The 23,173-nt window shown below is 34.8% G+C and overlaps 1 long non-coding RNA gene across 1 annotated transcript in view; it reads right to left on the reverse strand.

Annotated features, from left to right (window-relative positions):
• The window catches only part of LOC139081130 (uncharacterized), a 63,857-nt gene that overhangs the window by 14,101 nt on the left and 26,583 nt on the right, over positions 1–23,173 (reverse strand). The window lies entirely within an intron of this gene.

Genomic DNA, 23,173 nt, shown 5'->3' on the forward strand with positions numbered 1-23,173 from the left:
CTACTTTATACGTGGGACGCCTACCACAACATGACTTTTGCCAAGTGGTGCCATGTCCGCACCCTGGATCCGAACCGGTGAACCCCAGGCCACCAAGAAGCGGAACTTGCGAACTTAACTGCTGCACCACCGGGCCGGCCCCTCAGATTTTTTCTATGAGTGTGTCCATTCCTCACCTCTTGTTATTTTTTATTGGGGGGAGGGGGTCTTAAGAATGTATACCTCTCTTGATTCTGCAAAGCCAGTCCTCTTGATGAGAGTATCTCATTTTTTCCCTTGGCCAGTGCCCTGAAATGCTCAAGATTGTATGCTTTCTTCCAGTCCTGCAGATTTTGGCCAGCTTGGCGTATGTGCTTGTGAACATCTGCAATGGTTCGCACTTACTGTCTGCAGGGCCTGTAGCTGGCCGTGGTGGGGTGGATGGGGCACATAGAGTGTTGGGGGTGCTCTTGGGCTATTTTAGGAGGTTTAAAGGTGAGACCTCCCAAGCAGCTCATGGCAGGTCTTCCTAATGGAGTATGCAAAGTCCTTTAGTAGGATACGTGGCCTTTGATGAGTTCTGAGCTCTGGTTCCTCTAATTCCAGCTTCTCCAACCCCTCAACCATGCTGATAACTTCAATATTTTGAGCGGGGCAAGAAAGCAGTATGCCTTTTGAGCAGCTTTCCACACAGTTGGGGAAGCTGGATGCTCACTCAATATGCTCTCACTTTCCCCTATAAGAGAAATCACCAGATAAAGGAGTCTCTCCTGGTACTGAGCTTGGGAGGGGAGCGACATGAGTAAAGTCAATTGTTCTTCTTAACTTTTTAAATGTGTCTATTCTCAGATATTTTGGTACAGCAGTGTGTTGGAACTTCTTCACTGGACTCTCACACACTCACAAAGGTGCTCTTTTCTGTGAATGTTTGTCAGAATAGGTATTCTGTGGCTGAATGACAGTAGAAAATATTCTATCTCCACCACCATGCTGACCTCATGATCCGTTCAGGTTATTTTCAAAACAATTTGATAAGTACAATATTATTTGAATTAGTCCTCAGTGATTGAGATACTGTGTTTCAGCTTGCAGTGGAGACTGAGGTTCCAAAGACAAGGCCATTTTCTACTTTGTTGTGAAGTGATTACCACAAGTACCCACACTACCTTCTTTCCTTTTTTCTGACACTTGATGCTACTTGTTTGTGTCTATGAATTTGCCTATTCTGGACATTTCATGTAAATGTAAGAAATAATATAACATTTGGCTGTGTGTGTCTTTCACACACAAATGTTTAATGTTTTAGCATAATGTTTTTAAAGTTTACTGATGTTGTAGCATGTTCTTAATTCCTTTTTAAGGATGAATAATATTTCATTGTACAGATATACTACTTTTTGTTTATCCGTTCATCAGCTGATGGACATTTGGGTTTTTTCCATTTCTCTATTTATTATTTTTATTTAAATTGTGTTTAGAAATTGTACAACATTAAATTTAGGATCTTAGCTATTTACAAGCGGTATAGTCCCAAAAGTATAAGGATATTCACATTGTTGCAAAATGGATCTCCAGAACTTTTTCATCTCCCCAAACTGAAGTTCTATAACATTAAACGGCTCCCTTTTTCTCCCTTGCCCACCCCTGCAAACCACTATTCTACTTTCTTTTTCTATGAATTTGACTACTTTAGATACCTCATATAAGTGGAATCATATAGTATTTTTCTTTTTGTGACTGGGTTATCTCAGTTAGTGTAATGTCCTCAAGGTTAATCCACATTGTAGCATTTGACAAGATTCCCTTCCTTTTTAATGACTTCATAACACTCCATTGTATGTATATAACACTTTTTTTTTCATCCATTCACCCATTGACTGAAGTTTGGGTTGCTTCCACCTTGGCTATTGTGAATAATGCTGCTATGAATGAGGGCAAGCAAATATCTCCTTGAAATTCTGCTTTCAATCATTTGGATATATATCCAGAAGTGGGATTGTTGACCATATGGTAATTCTATTTTTAATTTTTTGAGAAAGCACCATACTATATTCTATAGTGACTGCACCATTTTACATTCTACTGGAATATAACTTTGATTTTCTCAATTTCTCCACATACTTGCTAACACTTATTTTTTGTTGTTTTGATAATAGCCATCCTAATGGATGTGGAATGGATATCTCATTGGGGTTTCTTTTAGTTAACTCCACATCTTTAGAGAGTTCTTTAGGTTCATAGCAATCGATTGGTCAAAGTTATATAATTTCCCATAGACCTCTGCCTCTACGTACACAGCCTCGTCCACTATCGAAGTTTGGTACCAGGGCAGCTACTTGTTACAATCTATGAACTTACATTGACACATCATTACTACTCAAAGTCCATAGTTTACGTTAAGCTTCACTCTTGGTATGGTACCTTCTATGGGTTTTGACAAATGTATTATGACGTGTATTTACCATGGTAGCATAATACAAAGCAATTTCACTGCCCAAAATCTGTACTGGATGTATCTAATTTATCCTCAACTCCAACCCCTGAAATCCCTGATCTCTTTACTGTCTCCACAGTTTTGCCTTTTCCAGAATGTTAGCATAGTCTAATTCATATTATGTATTTTTAATAGTATGTATGTTTTTGTATTTCCTATTTCACTTAGTCATATGGATTTAGGTTCATATGTCTTTTTTGGCTCTACAGCTCATTTTCTTTTTAGACTGAATAGTATTCCATTGTCTAGATGTACCACAGTTTATTTATCCATTGACCTACTGAAGAACATCTTGGTTGATTTCAAGTTTTAGCAATTATGAATGAAGCTCCTATAAACATTTGTGTGCAGAATTTTGTATGGACGTGTTTTCAACTCATTTGGGTAAATACCAAGGAGTGCAACTGCTGGGGTCATATGGTAAGACTATGTTTGGTTTAGTAAGAAGTCACCAAACTGTCTTCTGAATTGGCCATACTATTTTGAATTCCCATCAGCAATAAATAAGAATCTCTGTGTTATACTGATATTTGGTGGTGGCAGTGTTTTGGGTATTGGCCATTCTAGTATGTGTAGTGGTATCCCATTCTTTCTGTTTTAATTTGCAACTCCCTAAAAACGAATATTATGTCTAACACTTTTCATATACTTATTTTCAATCTATATATCTTCTTTGGAACAGTGTTTGTTAAAGACTTTTGCTCATTTTTTAATCAAGTTGTTCATTTTCTTATTGTTGTAGTTTCTGAGTGTTCTTTGGATATTTTGATGGTCGTTTATTAGATATGTCTTTTGCATATATTTTTCCACTTGTACCTTAATTCCTCTTCTCATTTTCTTGACAATGTGTTTTGTAGAACAGTAGTTTTAATTTTAACAAAGTCAAATTTTATCACTACTTCTATATGTGACTATGTATCTAAAAACTACTGCCAATCTGAAAGCTATGTACATTTCTCTCCTGTGTTATCACATTATGGTTTTGATTTGCACTTCTAACTAGTGATGATTAACAACTTTTTGGAGTGCTTGTTGGCTATTCATGTCTAACTTCTAAGAAAATAATTTATGAAAGATATTTCATTTTAAATCAGGTTACTTGATTTTTGTTGTTGAGTCAGGAGTTCTTCGTATATTCTGGTTATTAACCTTTTTATCAGATACACAGTTGCAAATATTTTTTCCTGATTTATAGGTTGCCTTTTCATTCTGATTGTATTCTTTGTATGTAGGTAAGTTTTAAGTTTGATGTAGTGTATAGTTTATTTTTTATTATATTACTTTTGCTCTTGGGGTGTCATAATCAAGATAGTATTCTTGTTAATTACTACGTCATGAAGCTTTTCTCCTAGAGTTTTTAGTTTTAGTTTAGCATTTGTGTCTTTAACCCATTTTGAAATAATTTTTGTATATGGTCGTAAGCTAGGTTTAAAGATAAATATTATTTTATGTGCATAAATTGAGCTTCCCAAAACTATTTGTTGAAGAGACTGGTAATTTCCCCATTGAGTGGTTGTGGCACCCTTGTTGGATTGGTTAACTATGTACATAAGGCTTTATTTTTGAGATCTCTGTTCCATCCCAGTTTTCCATATGATTGCCTTTATGACAGGACCCACACTATTTTGATTACTATAGCCTTAAAATAGATTTTGATATCAGGGAGTTTGAGCATCTTTAACTTTGTTCTTTTTAAGGATTGTTTTGGCTATTTGGGATCCTTTGAGATGCCATATGAATTTTAAGACTGGCTTATTTCTTTTCTGCAAAAACTACTGTTGAGATTTTGTTAGAGACTGCATGAAGCTTGTACATCACTTTGGTTATCCAAATGTTAAGAATATGACATTTTTCATTGTTAACAAAGGATGCTTTTGTTTATTTTGTCTTTTTCAGTTTTTTTTCAGCAATGTTTTGCAATTTTCAGGTACCTGTTTTTCTTGTCTTTTCTTGGATGAGTTTATCCTTAAGTATTTTATCTTTTTTAATGCTATTGTAATGGAATACTTTCTTTTCTTTTTTTGGATGAATATATATTTTTTACATATACATTGTGTTAGTTTAAGTTCAAGTTAAGTCGCTAAGTTAGTACAACATAATGGACTCATATATATGTATATTGTGAAATGATTACCACAGTAAGTTTACAATTCCTTCAGGCACATAGTTATATTTTTTTGTGATGAAAACTTTTAGGTTAACTCCTTATGGAAAACTCCAAAAATATTGTATACAGTACTGTTAAACTATAAAACACCATGCTGTAATTACCTGTCACTGATCTTATAACTGGAAATTGTACTTTTGGGCCACATTCACCCATTTACACACTTCCCACTCCCCTTCTTCTGTCAACCACTTAGTGTGTCTCTGTAGTTATGAATTTTTTTTGCATTCCACATATAAGTAAGATTGTCTAGTATTGTGTTTTTCCTCTGTCCTTATTATTTCACTTAGCATAATGTCCTAAGTTCCATCTATGTTGTTGCAAATGGCAGTGTTTCCTTCTTTTAATGGCTAAATAATGTTCCAAATAAGTCCATTTGTTAATAATACATTCGTTTACGCATTTTTCTTTCTCCATCCATCTGTGGACACTTCAGTTATTTCCATGTCTTGACTATTGTAAATGTTTTGTACATTGAACATGGAGGATGCAGATGTCTATTCAGTATAGTGATTTCATTTCCTTCAGTATAATAACCAGAAGTGGAAAGTTGCTGGATGATAATGGTAGCTTCATTTTAAATTTTTTCCCAGGGTCTCACACTGTTTTCCATAATAGCTATGACTACGTTGCCACCAATAGTGCACAAGGCTTCCCTTTTCTCCACAGGCTTGAAAGCAATCTGTCATTGTCTTTTTGACTATAGTGATCAACAGCTTTGTGATGATATCTCATTGTGGTTTTCTATGTGCCTTTCCCTATGATTAAGTAATGCTTAGGCACCTTTTCATGTACCTGTTGGCCATTTGTATGTCTCCTTTGGAAAAATATCTATTCAGAGCCTCTGCTCATTTTTTAATTAGATTTCTTACTTTTTAGAAAAAGGTATGAGTTGTGTGAGTTCTTGATATATTTTAGATATTAACTCCTTATCAGATACATGATTTGTAAATATTTTCTCCCATTCTATAGGTTGCCTTTTTGGTTCTGGATAGTTTCCTTTACTGTACAAAAGCTTTTTGGTTGAATGTGTCCACTTCTTTCTGTTTGTTTTTGTTGCTTTTGCTTTGGTGTCAAATCCAAAAAATCATTGCCAAGACCAGCATCAAGGAGCTTACCCATGTCTTCTAGTTTTAATGGGCTTTCCGGATCTTTTATGTTCAAGTCTTTAATCTATTCTAAGTTGATTTTTACCTATGGTGTATGATGGTGATCCAGTTTCATTCTTTTGCATGTGGCTTCCAGTTTTCCTAATACCATTTATTGAAGAAACTATCCTTTCTGATTAGATATATTTGTCTTGTTCTAAGTTACTTGACCGTATAAGTGTAGATTTATTTCTGGGCTCTCTATTGTTTTCCATTGACCTATGTGTCTGTTTGTATGCCAGTACCATACTGTTTTGATTACTGTAGCTTTGTAATATAGTTTTAAATCAGGAAGTGTGATGCGTCAAGCTTTGTACTTCTTTTCTCCAGATTGTTTTGTCCGTTGAGGGTCTTTTGGGGCTTCACACAATTTTTTATTTTTTATTTTTTTTTGGTGAGGAAGATTGGCCCTGAGCTAACACTGTTGCCAATCTTCCTCTTTTTGCTTGAGGAAGATTGTCCCCTGAGATAACATCTGTGCCAATCTTCCTCTATTTTGTATGGTGGGACACTGCCAGGAGCATGGCTTAATGAGTGGTGTGTAGGTCCATGCCCAGGATCCAGACCTGTGAACCCGGGGCCACTGAAGCAGAGCATGTGGGACCCTACCCACCACACCACTGGGCCAGCCAAATTTCATGCAAATTTTTGGATTGTTTTAGGAATAATTTTCCTAATTTGTTTTTTGGATTGTTTATTTTTAATGTATAGAAATGCAACTGATTTTTATTGGTTTTGTGTCCTGCAACATTGCTGAATTTATTAATTCTAATACTTTTTGGAAAAATATCTATAGACTTTTCCTACATATAAGATCACTTAATCTACAAGTGGAAATGATTTTTAGACCTTCATTTCCCCCTTCGTATCCCTTTTATTTCTTTTTCTTGCCTAATTGCTCTGGCTACAAATTCCAGTACTAAGTTGAATAGAATTGGCAAGAGCATTCATGTTTTCCTGTTCTTTTTAAATTAGAGGAAAAGCTTTTGATCTCTTTGTTGAGTATGATGTCAGCTGTGGGCTTTTGAGACATGGCCTTTCTGTGTTGAGGTAGTTTCCTTCTTGTCTTAGTTTTTTAACCTTTTTGTCATGAAGTGTGTTGAAGTTTTTCAAACGCATTTTCTGCATTAATTAAGATGGTCATGTGATTTTTCTTTCCTTCTGTTAATGTGGTCTATTTCAATGTATTGATCTTATATGTTGAACCATCCTTGAAGTTTAGGAATTAATCCTACTTAGTCCTGTTGTGTAATCCTTTTAGTGTGCTATTGAATTCTATTTGCCAGATTTTGTTGAGGACTTTTTAATTATATTTCACAGGGATATTGTCCTTTAGCTCTTTTTTATTATATTGTCTTTATCTGGTTTTATATCAGAGATAATGCTGGCCTCATTGAATGAGTTGGGTTTGTTTCTTCCTCTTAAGAAGTTTGATAGTATTGGTGTGAATTTTTATTAAATGTTCAGCTTTAATTTTACCAGTGAAAAAAGCCTTGTCCTGGGCTTTTCTTTTTGGCTGGTTTTTGATTACTGATTCATCTGTTGGTCTGTTCAGATTTTCCATTTATTTATGATTGAGTCTTGGGTAGGTTGTGTTTTGATGGATTTATCCATTTCTTCTAGGTTATCCAGTTTATGCCTGAGAATCTGTTCATGAAATTTTATATCCTTTTTATTTTTCCTTATGACATCAGTAGTAACTACCCCTTGGATTTCTGATTTTTGTTTGGGCCGCTTCTACCTAATCCAGTATGTTAGTTTTGGTGATCTTTTCAAAAAGCACCCAGTTTCATCTGTCTGTTTTTGATTGTTTTTCTTTTCTTATTTTGTTGAATTTTGACTCAAGATTCTGATTTTCCTTTTTCTGAATTTTTTTGTTTAGTTGTTTTTCTTTTCTTATTTTTTTTCAAAGATTGGCAACCTGAGCTAGCAGTTGTTGCCATCTTTTTTTTTCTCTTGTGACTCCCAAAACAGCTCCTTTATATAGTTCTTGTTTATTTTAGTTGTGTTGTTCTCTTCAGTTGTGGGGAGATGGGGGACACTGCCCCAGCATCGGCCTGAAGAGTGGTGCCATGTCCGCGTCCTTAGGATTTGAAACTGGTGAAACCCTGTAGGAAGTGAGTATGAAATATAAATGCCTCTTGGTTATTGGGCCAGCCCCTTGTTTAGTTGTTTTTACTTTGATGCAGGTATAAAGTTATATTATTGATTTGACATGCTCTTTTAGGATAAGTGCTTTCAGCTACGACTTTTCTTAAGCACTGCTTTTGGTGCATCCCATAAGTTTTGGTGTGTTTTATTTTTTCTTAAGATGTTTTCTAATTTTATTTTTAATTCTTGTTTGACCCATTGGTTATTTAATACTGTGTTGTTTAGTTTCCACATAGGTATGGATTTTTCAGTTTTCTTTCTGTTATTGGTTTTGTTCCATTGTGATCAGAAAAGGCATTTTGTGATTTCAATGGTCAAATTTGTTTTGTGATCTAGCACTAGGTCTGTACCTAATAAGACATATGGACTCCTTGAGAAAGAGTATGCATTCTGCTTTTTATTCTGTGGATTTTTGACATCTTTTGTTAAGTTCTGGAAGCCTGTTTATAGTGTTAATTCAAGGCTTCACTTTCCTTATTGATCTTCTGTCTGGTCGTTCTATCCATTATTCACATGATTATTGAAGTCTCCTTTTTGTTGTTGTGCACTTGTCTGTTATCCCTTAAATTCTGTTAATGTTTGCTTCAGTTCTGTAGGAGCTCTGTATTTGCTGCATATAGATTTTATTATTGTTATATTCCTAGTGAATTGATTTTTTTATTATTCTTTGTCTCTTTTGAGGTTGTTTACTTAAAGTCCATTTGTCTGATATTAGTGTGCACCCCTCTTGCTTGCTTTGGTTACCATTTTCATAGGATATCTTTTCCATTTTTTCACTCTCAGTCTGTGTTTCTTGAGATCGAAGTGACTCTTGTAGAGAGGGTATTTTGCAATTTTTTTTGAAATTCTATGATCCAATCTATATCTTTTGGGAGCTTAATTCATTTACATTTAATGTAAATGATCTAAGGGGAAGGAGTTACTATTGCCATTTAAAATATTGATTTTCTTATGTACCTTGTATCTTTTGTCCCTCTTCTTACTGCCTTCTTTTATATTTTATTGACTTTTTTTGATGATGTGCTTTGATTCCCTTATCACTTCCTTTTGTTTATGTTCTATAGATATTTTCTCTTTACTCAGCCATGAGAATTACATAAAGCACCTTAACGATAAAACAACCTATTTTAACTTATAAGAACTTAATTTAAATCCGGATATAAACTCTATTCCTTTTACAGTACCACCCCACCCACTTTGTTATTAAGGTCACAAATAATAGCTTTATATATTATGTACTCATTAAGATATATTTATAGTTATTTTTGTATTTTAAGTTGTATACTGTAATTTAAAGTTAATTAATACACCAAAATTACTATATATAAGATTGTATATTTTGTTATATTTGTCCTATAGTACTTACCTTTACGTGAAAAATTCTATATTTTAATATCACTTCATGTGTCTATCTTGTTTCCATTCATTTTGAATTTGAAGTAGGTCCTTTGTCATTTCTGTAGGGGAAGTGTAGTGTTAATGAATTCCCTCACTTTTATTCTGGGGAAGGTCTTAATTTCTTCATATTTGAAGGACAGTTTTGCTGGATATAGTATTCTTGGCTGAAAATTTTTTTCTTTCATCTCTTCGAACATATCATCTCACTGCCTCTGGCCTGCAAAGTTTCTGCTGAAAAATTTCATAAAAGCTCCTTTGAACATGATAAGTCTCTTTTCTCTTGCTGCTTTCAAGATTCTTTCACTTTTGACTCTTTATTAAATATTCTCAGTGTGAGTTTCTTTGAGTTTAGCCTAGCTGGGAGTTATTTTCAGCTTTTTGAATTGGTTGACTCATTTCTTTCCTAAGCTGCTAAGTTTTCAGCCATTATTTCTTCAACTAAGTGCTCTCTCTCTTTCTCTCATCTTCTTCTAGGAATCCCACACGTGTTGAGGCGATGGTGAAGAATTCTTTAGCATTTTGGGGCTTTTGCTTTGATTGCTTTTCTTTTCTTATCTTGAATAACTCCAAATGACCTATCTTCAAGTTTTGCTGATTATTTCTTCTGATTGGCAAAGTCTGCCTATCTACATTCTAGTGAGTTTTTAATTACTTATTTGTTTTTTAAGCTTATATATATTTTTAAAATAGTTTCTATTTTTGTTAATATTCTCTTTTTGTTCATGTGTCATTTTGCTGATTTTGTCTAGTTGTGTATTGATTTATTTTCAGCTCATTTACAGCTTTAAGATGGTTTTTTTAAATTTTTTCAGGTAATTCAGAATTCTGCTCACAATTGCTGTTGGTTTCTGGAGATTATTTCTTTTATTTGGCTGTATTTCTGTCTTTGAACACTTTGGGGTTTTTTTTTGGTTGGTGGGGGAATTTGTTCCTTGAGAAAAAATAGCCACCTCTCCCAGTGGCTTCTAGATAGAGAATTTGTCAATGCAGTAGAGTAAAACTGCAGCTGTTGTGTTCTCTCAAATCTTTGCTGGACACAGACAGCTTCTCGGTCTTTGTGTATATGTCTTTGTTTTCTACAAATATGTGGCTACTTTTAACTACTTAAATTTCCTTAAGCAGCTCACCCCTGTTTTCTTCTCAGGAGCATTTAATTTCTGTTTCTGTTGTATCTCTCTGCCCATACCTTGATTTCCCCAGTGCCTGCCTGTGGAATGGTGTACTGCTCTAATGTTTTGTGGTGCTCTGACTTTTCTCTGTTTCATTAAGCCTCACACTTGTATTCAACCTATGCGACTTACTTCCCTTAGTTAACCTAATGTGAATAACTAGCAGGAACCTAGTACTTCAGGCAGCCACAGGCAGCCTAAGACAGCCAGATTGGATGGGGTTCCATTCTTTTTCTTTCTGATTTGCTTGCAGAATTTGCTGGAACCGGAAGTATTTATGTGATGCATGAATACCTGATGCTGGTTGGGGAGGCCAGTGGCAAAGTCTCTTTGCACTTTTTTGGTGCAGTTTTCTTTGGCTATACATTTATTCTGGGTGTTGCAGTCGTAAAACTGGTTTCTGGAGGTCTCACAAAGGTGTTTTGTATCTGTACATTCCTGTTACTGGTATTTCTGTGGTAGGGGTAGGAGCTGTGCAGTTTTGAAGTTGGGTATGTTGGGGGTGTTAACATTTCTTGTATGAGTGTCAGTAGTTCATGGAAACTTGTCCAGTTCCTAGGTTATCTAGTTTATAAGCAACATGCAAATTTTAAAGATAGGATAGATTATATATAAAATTTCTGTAGTAATGGTAAGGAATGTCTCCTCTTTTATTTTATGATTCAGTAATTAGAATGTTCCTTTTTCTTTCTCTTATCTGTCCTGAAACGGAGTTCTGTTAATTTTTGTTGTAATTTTTAGTAGAATGAACTTTTGGTTGAATTTCCTTGACGTCCTTTCTGTTTTTGATTTTGTTTATTTTGATTATATAGTTTGATTATTTCCTTTCCTCTGTTGTTCATTGAAGTTGGTTTTCTTTTGAGGTTTTCAGTGGTGGATTTTAAGGTTATCTTTTTATTTCTGAGAGTTTTTTATTATTTTTTAATCCTAGGAAATTAGAGATATAATTTTTGCAGCAATTATCTTCAGTGCATTTTCTCTAAAGTTTCAATTTGATGATTTTCATTTTTATTTTTATCTCCAAACATTTTTGGAATTTACCTTGTTTTCTTTCATCTTATTGGTTATTAGAAATGTTCTCTGATTTTCACATATTTTGGCACTTTCCAAATTTCTTCCTTCTCGGGACTATTTTCTTAATTTTATTTGAGGTGGTCAGAACACACTGTGCAAAATTTCAATAAATGATAATTGTTCTGTATTCTCCTAAACATATGTTTCCTACCTCAAGTGTTACTGTGCACGTGAGAAGCATATGTTTATTTTAACTTTTGTTCTTTTAGTTTGGCTTCATGTATTTTGGAGTTCTGTTGTTAGGTGCTTATATGTTTATTGTGATATTTTGAGGGGTTCCTTTTTGGATTATTATAGAAATCCATTCTTTGTCCCTTTTCAACAATTTGATCTTAAAGTCTACTTCTTTTTGTATGAGTGTAAGCTAGTTTCTAGTTCTTTTGTTTACTGTTAGCATGCAAATACCTTTTTCCACTTCTATACCTTCAACCTATTTGTGTCTTTTAATGTAAACTAGTTTTGTTTGAACCATATTTTTTTTAAAAAAATTAGGTCCATTTATGTTTGCCTTTATTTGGAGATATTAAACCTATTTACATTTTACGTTTTCTACTGATAAAGGGGGAATTTACTGCCATTTTGCTGTTTGTTTTCTATATGTTGTATATCTTTTGTTCTAAGTCTCTATTATTCTTTTCTTTTGGTAAGTAGACATTTTCTCATGTATCATTTTAATTCCCTTGTTCTTTTACTCCTTATTTTTTGAGTTATTTTCTTTTTGGTCGCCCTGGGAAATACTACTACTATCTTTCTTTATAACAATGTAGTTTAGATTAATACCAACTTAATTTCAGTAGATACAAAACTTTGCTCCTATATTGCTTCATCTTCCTGCTTATGTTGTTATTGTCACAAATTACATTTTATAGATTCTGTACCCATTAATATAGATTTATATTTATTGTTTTGTTCATTTGTCTTTTTATTCACATTGGAGGGAGTTATAAGTGAAAAGAGATATTAATACCAACCTTTATATTTACCTATGTAATTGTCTTTTCTGGTCTTTATTTCCTCATGTAGATTCAAGTCACTATTGTCCTTTCATTTTATCTCTGGAAGCATTTACTTCATCATATCCTTGTAGGGCAGGTTTACTAGTGACAAACACTATGTTTTGTTTATCTGACAATTTCTTGATTTTTCCTTCTTCCTTATTACAAGAAGAGTTAGCCCAGCAGGTAAAATAGAAAGAAAGTACTTCTTCTTATCTAGAAGCACAGCAGAGTCCAGTAGGCAGAGTGATCATCTGCCGAGCAAAGTCAGTGGCCTCATTTGGCCAGGGGAAATCTGGGGAGCAGGTCAGCTTGAGTCAGGACCACAAACAAGGATCCTTGTGCCAAGTTCAGAGCCAGCTCTCCCCTCTGCCCTGCTCAGGGAAGCTAATTCATAGCTCCACCACTGCTGGGACAGCTCCCTGCCCCACCCCAACAGGAAGCCCTACCTTGAGCATCCTTGGGAACTATAGCTTTCAGAATCAAAATCTCCCAACAAAGAAAGTATAGACCAGAAACATAGTTTCACTGTACATTTTATCAAGATTAAAGTAAAAATTCATGTGAACCCTGTCTAAACTCTTCAAAAAAAGATCAGATTTGTGATGCGGCACTGGTGAGCCAAAGAGCTCGAGAAAGATTTCTCTGGACTCTCAAGGTCTGGCAGTAGTGCTATTTTATTTAGAGAATAGTGTGGGATAGTGTCCCATGGGGACAGGACCCATCGGCAGTAAAGAGTGCTACTGCTGCTGCATGGGGAGACAGGACCCATGGGCAGTCAGAAGCTGCTGCTGCTGCCAGGGGGGACAGGACTCATGGGCAGTCAGTGGTCTGCTGCAATGGGTCGAAGGTTAGGGCTAAATTTATAAGGCATGGGGTACGTGACTTATTTTTATGCAAAAATAAAATATGAATGAGAAAACTGATTAAAATGATTTCAGTGCAGTTGGGGTCTGGTTATTGTGTGGTCGTATAACTTTAGATATGAATCTGGTCATATAGATTGGCATGTAGGCGAGGATGCCTGGGCTTCTCTCCTGGGGCAGCCTTAATCCACACCATAAAATCCATTGGGTCATATAGATCGGACATGTAGGCCAGGTTACTTGGTTCTCCTACCTGGAGCAGCCTTGATCCACATCAGTTTGCAGTTTACAGAGGTGGGAGATGGGGGTTTGGAGGATTTGATGAAGTAGTCAAAAGGTACAAACTTCTAAAGTTATAAGATAAATAAGTACTGGGGTGTGGTGTACAATATGATGACTATAGTTAACATAGCTGTATGGTATATTTGAAAGTTACTAAAGAGTATAAATCCTAAAAGGTTCTCATTACAAGGAAAAAACGTTTTTGTATCTATATGAGATGAGATGTTAACTAAAGTTATTGTGGTAATTCATTTCACAAATGTGTAAGTCAAATTAATATGTTTATGTCTTAAACTTATGTAGTGCTGTAGAGGCAGGACCTTGTTTTATTGGACTTCACAGATCTGCATGTTCTACTTTTGGAGGAAGATTAGGCCTGAGCTAACATCTGCTGCCATACTCTTTCTTTTGCTGAGGAAGACTGACCCTGAGTTAGCATCCATGCCCAATTTCCCTCTACTTTATATGTGGGGATGCCTACCACAACATAGTTTGCCAAGCGGTGGCTCACGCCCGCATCCTCGGGATCTGAGCCTAGGCCGCCAAAGTGGGGACGTGCGCATGTCACTGCGCCACGGCAGTGGCCCCCCAACAGATTGGAACTTCAAGCAAGATGCTCTCCAACAGCAAAAAGAGTACAACTTGCTGATGTTCGCATGCTTACATTTTTTCTGCAATAAAGGTAAATTTTAATTAAAGTATGTAGAGTTTTTTAGACATAATGCTATCGCACTGAATAGGCTACAGTATAGTGGAAACATAACTTTTACATGTAATGGAAACCAAAAAATTTGTGTGACTTACTTTATTGCAATATTCACTTTATTGTGGTGGTCTGGAACCAAACCCACAATATGTCCAAGCTATGCTTGTATGTCAATTATATCTCAAAAAAACTGAATGAAAAAAGAATTCGTTCATGAAAGAACAGTTTTCGTGATTTATACAATCTCATATTCATTCTTTCTACATTGGGAAACGTCAGTTATCCTATGAGTTTATAATGGTGAGTTTAATGATACCAGAAATGGAGAAATATTTTGATCTTGGTTCCTAAAACAAAACTTCTTTCCAACACACCAAGAGAAGTCAAAGAAATCTTCCATAAATAATCAGCAAGTCTATTCAAGTGACCTTGGTAGTAGTGTATAGAGATATAATCTACATACCTGTTTTTCAGTTTTTATTAAGCATACGAATACAGTCATGCATCACTTAATGACAGGAATACATTCTGAGAAATACATTGTTAGGCAATTTTGTTGTTGTGTTTCATAGAGTGTATTGAAGGGGAACAAAATTTGACACCCCATAATGTGTCTGTTTACCATGAAGATTATTTTAGGCTCATTATTTTAAAAAATGCAAGATTCAGGACAGTTTTCATGTTACCACCCCTTAACTGCTCAGAGGAATTCAGATAAAGCTTGACCCCAGGAAGCAAGCTATCACCTTAGCATAAAAAGAACTAGGTGGTAGACAAAGAAGAACCCAGAAAAGCCTGTTTGTTGGGACTCCCTCTGCGTTCTTCTGTTTTTGTGTGGCCAAACACTTGTTTTCCAAATGTTTGCTCTTCACATACCTGTGAATTGCCTTCCTTCCCTTTGAAGTCCCTGATCCCACCCCCAAAAAACATCTTCTTTTGCTTGCAGCTAAGGATGGTATTCATTTCAGGCCTGTAGGGCTTAGCCATTTTGGTGTGTTACTCAATTACCTAGGTTTCTCCCATATATCCAGGTTATTAAACTTTTGTTTGTTTTTCTCCTGTTAATCTGTGTCATATCAATTTAATTCTCTTAGACCAGCCAGTAAGAACCTAGAAGTGCAGAGGAAATATTTTCCTCCCCTATGTACTTAACATAAACCTAGATTGGTGTAGCTTCCTACACAACCTGTAGGCCTATATGTTACTAACTCAATGGGGCCACCGTCGTATATGCTGTTGTTTGATTTGTTGACTCAAAATCATTATGTGGCACATGACTGTATGCTTAATATTCCCATTAATAAACGGAATTTGAATCATCAGAGAAAGTTATGGATGAAACTTACAGGTTGAAAAGACATTGAATTTTTCTCTGTGACTCAATAAAATAAGCTATATATTTTTAATTTTGTTTTTATTAAGTTCCCTTTGATTATATAAGTAAGGGGTCCAGTGTGACTTCTTAAAATTAATTATCCTGAGATATTAAGAGGATGCCAGGAATAAATACATATAGAATTAAGGATAAAATAGATAGTTAGATGTGGTAAGTATATACATACAAAATGTTGCTGACTGGAAATTGTTGATTTTCATTTCCTTTTTAATACTTTTTTATTTTATTAAATGTCTATAATGGAACATATAATGACATGGAGAATATGTAACAAAACAGTAATTGTAGTTGCACCAAATAAGTATGCATACTCAGTTTTTTTTTTTCAAAGGGGGTGAGTACCAGAGTCCCTGGTTGGAACTTGTCATTTTTAAAAATGGATAGCAGTCTTAACAAACTCCAAACTTAGAAAAGGGTGGTGTGTTGTTATCCTTCAGCATTTCTCAACTGTCCTAGATAAAATACTTATTTTGTTTCTTTTCAGCTAAAGTTATGCCTAGATACTTTTAGCATATTTGTGTGAGGATGTATTAATTGAAATATTACGTTCTACACTTTTGTGAGGAATTAAGTCATAGCTTAAGATCGACCATAAGGGAAAATGGAGACATATTTCCCAATATTGAGTTTTCTGTTTCACTGTGAGTTGCCAAAACTCTTTGTTTAAAGAATATGTTGGACATTACTATAGCCATTAATTCTAGGGTACAAACTAAAATGTTAAAAACTATACTTTAAACTTTCATAAAGCAAATGCAAACTAAGCCAGGTACCTTCCTTTACCGGTAATTTTCTAATCAAGGTATAACGATGCCTCTATTACATTGCAAAACCAAACATCTTATATTTGGAAATACATATGCTGTGAACTGTGATTCATAACTTACTAATCTTTTTCTCCACAATGGATGTTAAATTTTTTCTTACTGTTTTGGCTTTATCATTGTCTATCCAATCATCCCTGAGTTCAGTTTCTTCACATTTTACCCTTCCTATTTTTATTCTTACTTGTTTTTCTAACCACCGAATTTGTTTTTCATTCTTTTTTCCTGCTAAGAAAGTCTCCTATGCTCTTTTCTTAGTTAGGTATTTTCTAATTTCTTTCATTTTCTGGTCAATACGTTATGCAAACAGGTTGATGACTATGGTCTTTAACCAAAGTGATTTTGAAAACATCAAGTGCCTTTGGTATTTAAAATTTCAAAATGTGTTTACATAAAAATAGCAAAAGAATTGACTTTTTTGTAATACCAGTTTATTTGTTTAAAGAGAAATAAGACAAAAATGAATTCTAAATCACTGAAATTTTTGCAAACAACCCCTTTGTTTAAAATTAAAACAAAATTTCAAATCTTAGGCAATTTTATTCCTTTGCTTTCCTTCTGTATGCTGTCTTTGGAACTCAATGATATGCCAACTTTCCACCCATTTAAACAATTTTACATGACCAGCTAGATTTATGCTAATATTGGTTGATATTGAATAGGGACACAGCTAAATGTATTGGGAAGCATAACATATATGGCAAATAATGTACATCAAATTGGAACAAAAGAATTAACAATCATAAATATTAAAAAATTAAAAGTTACATAATCTAGCTGGTCATGTAAAATTGTTTAAATGGGTGGAAGAGTTGGCATATCATTCAGTTCCAAAGACAAGGCCATACAGAGGAAAGCAAAGGAATAAAATTGCCTAAGATTGAAATTTTGTTTTAATTTTAAACAAAAGGGGTTGTTTGCAAAAAATTCAGTGATTGTAAATTCATTTTATCTTATTCTTCTTAAACAAATAAACTGGTATTACAAAAAAGTAATTCTTTTGCTATTTTTATGTAAACACATTTTGAAATTTAAATACCAAAGGCACTTGATGTTTTCAAAATCACTTGGTAGAACCATAGTCATAAACTGTTTTGCATAACGATATGGGCCAGAAATGAAAAGAAATTAAAAAATGCCTAACCAAGAAAGAGCATAGGAGGCTTTTCTTAGCAGGAAAAAAATGAAGAACAAATAAGACACACAGTGAGGTTAGAAAAACAAGTAAGAATAAAATCAGAAAGGTAAAATGTGAAGAACTGAACTCAGATAAGTGGATAGACAATGATAAAGCCAAACAGTAAGAAATTAACATCCATTGTGGAGAAAAAGATTAGTAAGTTATGAATCACAGTTCAGCGCATATGTATTTCCAATGTGAAAAATATTCATTTGGTAATAATAAGTAAATTTGGTGAATACCTTGATTAAAAATGACCCGGTAAAGGAAAATAGAGTTGCTTAGTTTGCATCCCTTTTATGAAACTTTAAAGTGTAGTGATTTTTTTAACATTTTCAGTTATTCCTAGAATTAATGGCTATAGTAATGTAAGAACATATTCTTTAACAAAGAGTTTTGGCAACTGGCGTGAAACCAAGACTCAATATTGGGAATGTGCTCGTTTTCCCTTATGGTCAATATTAAGCTATGACTTAGTCCTTCACAAAAGTGTCAAACATAATATTTCAATTAATACATCCTAGGCACAAATATGCTAAAAGTATCTAGGCATAATTTTCACTGAAAGAAAACAAAATAAGTATTTTATCTCAGGCCAGTTGAAGAAATGCTGGAAGGATAACAACACACCACCTTTTTCCAAGTTGATCTATTAGATTTCTATGCCATTTTTCAATATTGGTCCTATAGTTCCCCAAGCCAGATTACTAGTACTGGCCCCAAAAAAATGATTTTGAAAAACTAGAGTATGCATACTTATTTGGTGCAGACTACATACTATTTTTTGTTGTACATTCTCAGTGTATATATGTTCATTATAGACATTAGATAAAATAAAAAAGTATTAAAAAGGAAATGAAAATGACAATTTCCAGTCAGCAACATTTTGTTATATATCTTACCACATCTAACTATCTATTTTTATCCTAATTCTATATGTATTTATCCTAGCATATTTTTAATATCTCAGGATAATTAATTTTCCAGAGTCACACTGGACCCCTTACTTATATAATCAAAGGGAAACTAATAAAAACAAAATTAAAAATGTATAGCTTATTTATGAAGTCACAGAGAAAGAGTCGATGTCTTCTACCTGTAAGTTTCATCCATAACTATATAATGATGATTCCATTTATTAATAGGAATATTAAGCATACAGTCATGTGCCACATAATGACGCTTTAAGTGAACAATGGACCAACATACAACAGTGGTCCCAGTAGACTGTAGTAACATATAGCCTAGGTATGTAGGAGGTGACCATTCCAATGTTTATGTCAAGAACCATAGGGGAGGAAGTATTTTCCTCTGCACTTCTAGGTTCTTCTGGCTGGTCTAAGAATTAAATTGATATGACACAGATTAACAGGAGAAAAACAAACAAAAGTTTAATAACCTGGATATATGGGAGAAACCTAGGTAAATCGAGTACACACCAAAATGGTGTAACTTTTACCCCTGTCAAAATACCATCCTTAGCTGCAGACAAAAGAAGATGTTGGGGGTGGGGATCAGGGACTTCAAAGGGGAGGAAGGCAATTCACAGGTATGTGAAGAGCAAACATTTGGAAAACAAGTGTTTGGCCACACAAAAACAGAAGAACGCAGAGGGGATCCCAACAAACAGGCTTTTCTGGGTTCCTCTTTGTCTACCACCTAGTTCTTTTTATGCTAAGGTGATAATGCTTTTGAAAAGATGACTTTTTTATCTGAATGATTCTAGGCAGTTAAGGGGTGGTAACATGGAAACTTCCTGAATCTTGCATTTTTTAAAAATGATCAGCTCTAGTAACCTCATGCAAATATACACATTATGGGGTGTCAAATTTTGTTCCCCTTCAATACACTCTATGAAACACAACAACAAAATTGCCTAACAATGTATTTCTCAGTATGTATTCCTGTCATTAAGTGATGCATGACTGTATTCGTATGCTTAATAATAAAGTTGAAAAAACACGTATGTAGATTATATCTCTATACACTACTACCGAGGTGACTTGAATAACTCTGCCTACGATGGAATATTTTCTTTCATTCTCTTGTGTGTTGGAAAGAAGTTTTGTTTTAGGAACCAATCAGATAATTTCCCATTTCTGTAATTATTTAAACTCACCATTATAAACTGATAGGATAACTGACATTTCCCAATGTAGAGAACTTAATGAGATTGTATATTATTAAAAACTGTTCTTCATGAACGAATTCTTTTTTCATTTAGTTTTTTTTAAGATAATTGACATACAACAGTAGCTTGGACATATTGTGGGTTTGTTTATACTACCACAAAAAGAAGTGAATATTGCAGTTATATAATTTTTTGGTTTCCCATTACATGTAAAAGTTATGTTTCCACTATACTGTAGCCTATTAAGTGTGCGATAGCATTAGATGTTGAAGCTGCACATACTTTAATTAAAATTTACCTTATTGCTAAGAAATGCTAACAATCATCCAAACCTTCAGCAAGTTGTACTCTTTTTGCTGTTGGAGCATCTTGTAGAAAGTGCAAATATCTGGGTGCCAGCCCCGGCGCGCAGTGGTTGAAGGTGCGCACGCTCCCACTTCTTCTTTGGCGGCCTAGGTCTATTCCGGGGTGCGGACATGGCACCGCTTGGCAAACTATGTTGTGGAGATGTATTCCACATATAAAGTAGAGGAAGATGGGCATGGAGGTGAGCTCAGGGTCAGTCCTCCCAGCAAATAGGAAGGATTGGCAGCAGAGGTCAACCTAGGCCTAATCTTCCTCCAAAGTAAAAATGCAAAAAAATTTAATAATAAAGCAGGTATGCCTGTACAGCACTACATAAGTTTAAAACGTAGAACATTATTGATTTGAAATGACACATTTGTGAAATGATTGCCAGATAACTTTAAATGCACTGTCATCTCATATAGATACAAAAACGTTTTTTCCTTGTAATGAGAACCTTTTAGGATTTACTCTGTTTAGCAACTTTCAAAATATACCATACAGCTATGTTAACTATAGTCATCATATTGTACACCACACCCCCAGTACTTATTTATCTTATAACTTAGAAGTTTGTACCTTTTGACTACTTTCATCAGCAACCCTCCAAGTCCCCATCTCCCACCTCTGTAAACTGCAAACTGATGTGGATCAAGGCCACCCAGGTACAAGCTGAGGTGCACCTGGCCTACATGCTCTTTTTCTACTGATATGACCCAATGGATTTTATGGTGTGGGATGAAGGCTGCCCCAGGGCAGAAGCCCAGAGGCACTCCCTTACATGCCAATCTATATGACCAGATTGATATGAATGTATTACGATAATAGAACCAATACCCAACTGCACTGAAATCATTTAATGACTTTTTACATCATCTTTTCTTTTTTCAGTAAAAATAAGCCACGCACCCATGTGAACAATTCTAGCCTGCAACCTTCAACCCATTGACAGTATACAGCAGCTCTGACTGCCCATGAGTCCTGTCCCCATGCGGCAGCAGCAGCAGCTCTGACTGCCCATGGGTCCTGTCTCCATGCAGCAGCAGTAGCAGCTCTTTACTGCCGATGGCTGGTGTTCCATCATGGGACACTTATCCACACTATTCTCTAATAAGTAGCACCACTGCCACACCTTGAGAGTCCAAATGTTTCTTTTCCAACTTTTGGCCCCACCATCCCCGCATCACAAATCTGATCTTTTTTGAAGAGTTTCAGACAGGTTGGCATTAATTTTTCTTTAAATGTTTGATAAAATGTACCAGTGAGCTATCTGGCCTGGTTTTTGTTGGGGTTTCTGATTATTGAAAGTGATGGTTTTCCAGGTGCTCTGGTCAGGCTTCTGTTTCTGTGGGCCAGGAGCTATACCCAGCAGTGGTGGAGCTATGAATTAGCTTCCCTGGCCAGGCAGAGGGGGAGAGCTGGCTCTAAAGCTGACAAGGATCTTTGTTTGTGGTCCTGACTCAAGCTGACCTGCTCCCCAAGTTCCCTGGCCAAATGAGGCCACTGGCTTTGCTCGGCAGATGATCAGCTCTGCCTACTGGACTCTGCTGTGTTGCTGATAATAAAATATTCTTTCTATTTTTCCTGCTAGGCATACAATGATAATTTTCTGTGATGAGGAGAGGAATAATTGTAGAAAATCTCAATACAGATAGCATGTCAAATGATGCAAAACCTGCCTGACAGGATATGATAAAAGCAATCCTTCCAGATGAAATGAAAGGACAATAGTGACTTGAATCTACATGAGGAATAAAGACCAGAAAAGACAATTACATAGGTAAATATAAAGGTTGGTATTAATATCTCTTTCACTTATAACTCCCTTTTATTCCAATGTGAATAAAAGACAAATGAACAAAACAATAAATATAATCTATATTTAATGGAGACAATAACGTATAAAAATGTAATTTGTGCAAGATAAACAACATAAGCAGGAAGATGAAGCAATATAGGAGCAAAGTTTTGTATCTACTGAAATTAAGTTGGTATTAATCTAAACTACATTGTTATAAAGAAAGATAGTAGTAGTATTTCCCAGGGCAACCAAAAAAGAAAATAACTCAAGATAAGGAGTAAAAGAGAGAACAAGGGGATTAAATGATACATGAGAAAATGTCTACTTACCAAAAGAAAAGAATAATATAGAGAGACTTAGAACAAAAAAAATATACAACATATAGAAAACAGACAAGCAAAATGGCAGTAATTTCCCCTAATCAGTAAACAAGAAATTAAATGTAAATAGGTTTAATATCTCCAAGAACAAAAAGCAGACATTGATGGAATAATTTTTTAAAAAATATGGTTCAACAAAGAAACTCACTTTACATTAAAAGACACAAATAGGTTGAAGGTATAAGAGTGGAAAAAGGTATTCCATGCTAACAGTAAACAAAAGAGAGCTGAACTAGCTACACTGGGTACAAAAAGAAAGTAGAATTCTCAAGATCAAATTGTTAAGGGGGACAAAGAATAGAATTCTATAATAAAGAAAAAGGAACCCCTCAAGAAAATATCACAATTATAAACATATAAGCACCTAACAACAGAACTCCTAATATACATGAAGCCAAACCAAAATAGAAGAAAAAGATGAAAATAAACATAATGCTTCTCACGTGCACAGTAACACTTGAGGTCAGAACATATGTTAGGATGCAAAAACAATTATCAATTATTGAAATTACACAGTGTGCTCTGACCACCTGGAATGAAATTAGAGGAGAAATCATCCAAAGAAATTTGGAAAGTCCAAAATATGTGAAAATCAAAAACATTTGAAATAACCAATAGATGAAAGAAAACAAGGTAAATTAGAAAATATTTTGAGATGAATAAAAATGAAAATACAACAAATTGAAA

Source organism: Equus przewalskii, chromosome X (assembly GCF_037783145.1).
Source record: "Equus przewalskii isolate Varuska chromosome X, EquPr2, whole genome shotgun sequence".
Classification (NCBI taxonomy): Eukaryota; Metazoa; Chordata; class Mammalia; order Perissodactyla; family Equidae; genus Equus; species Equus przewalskii.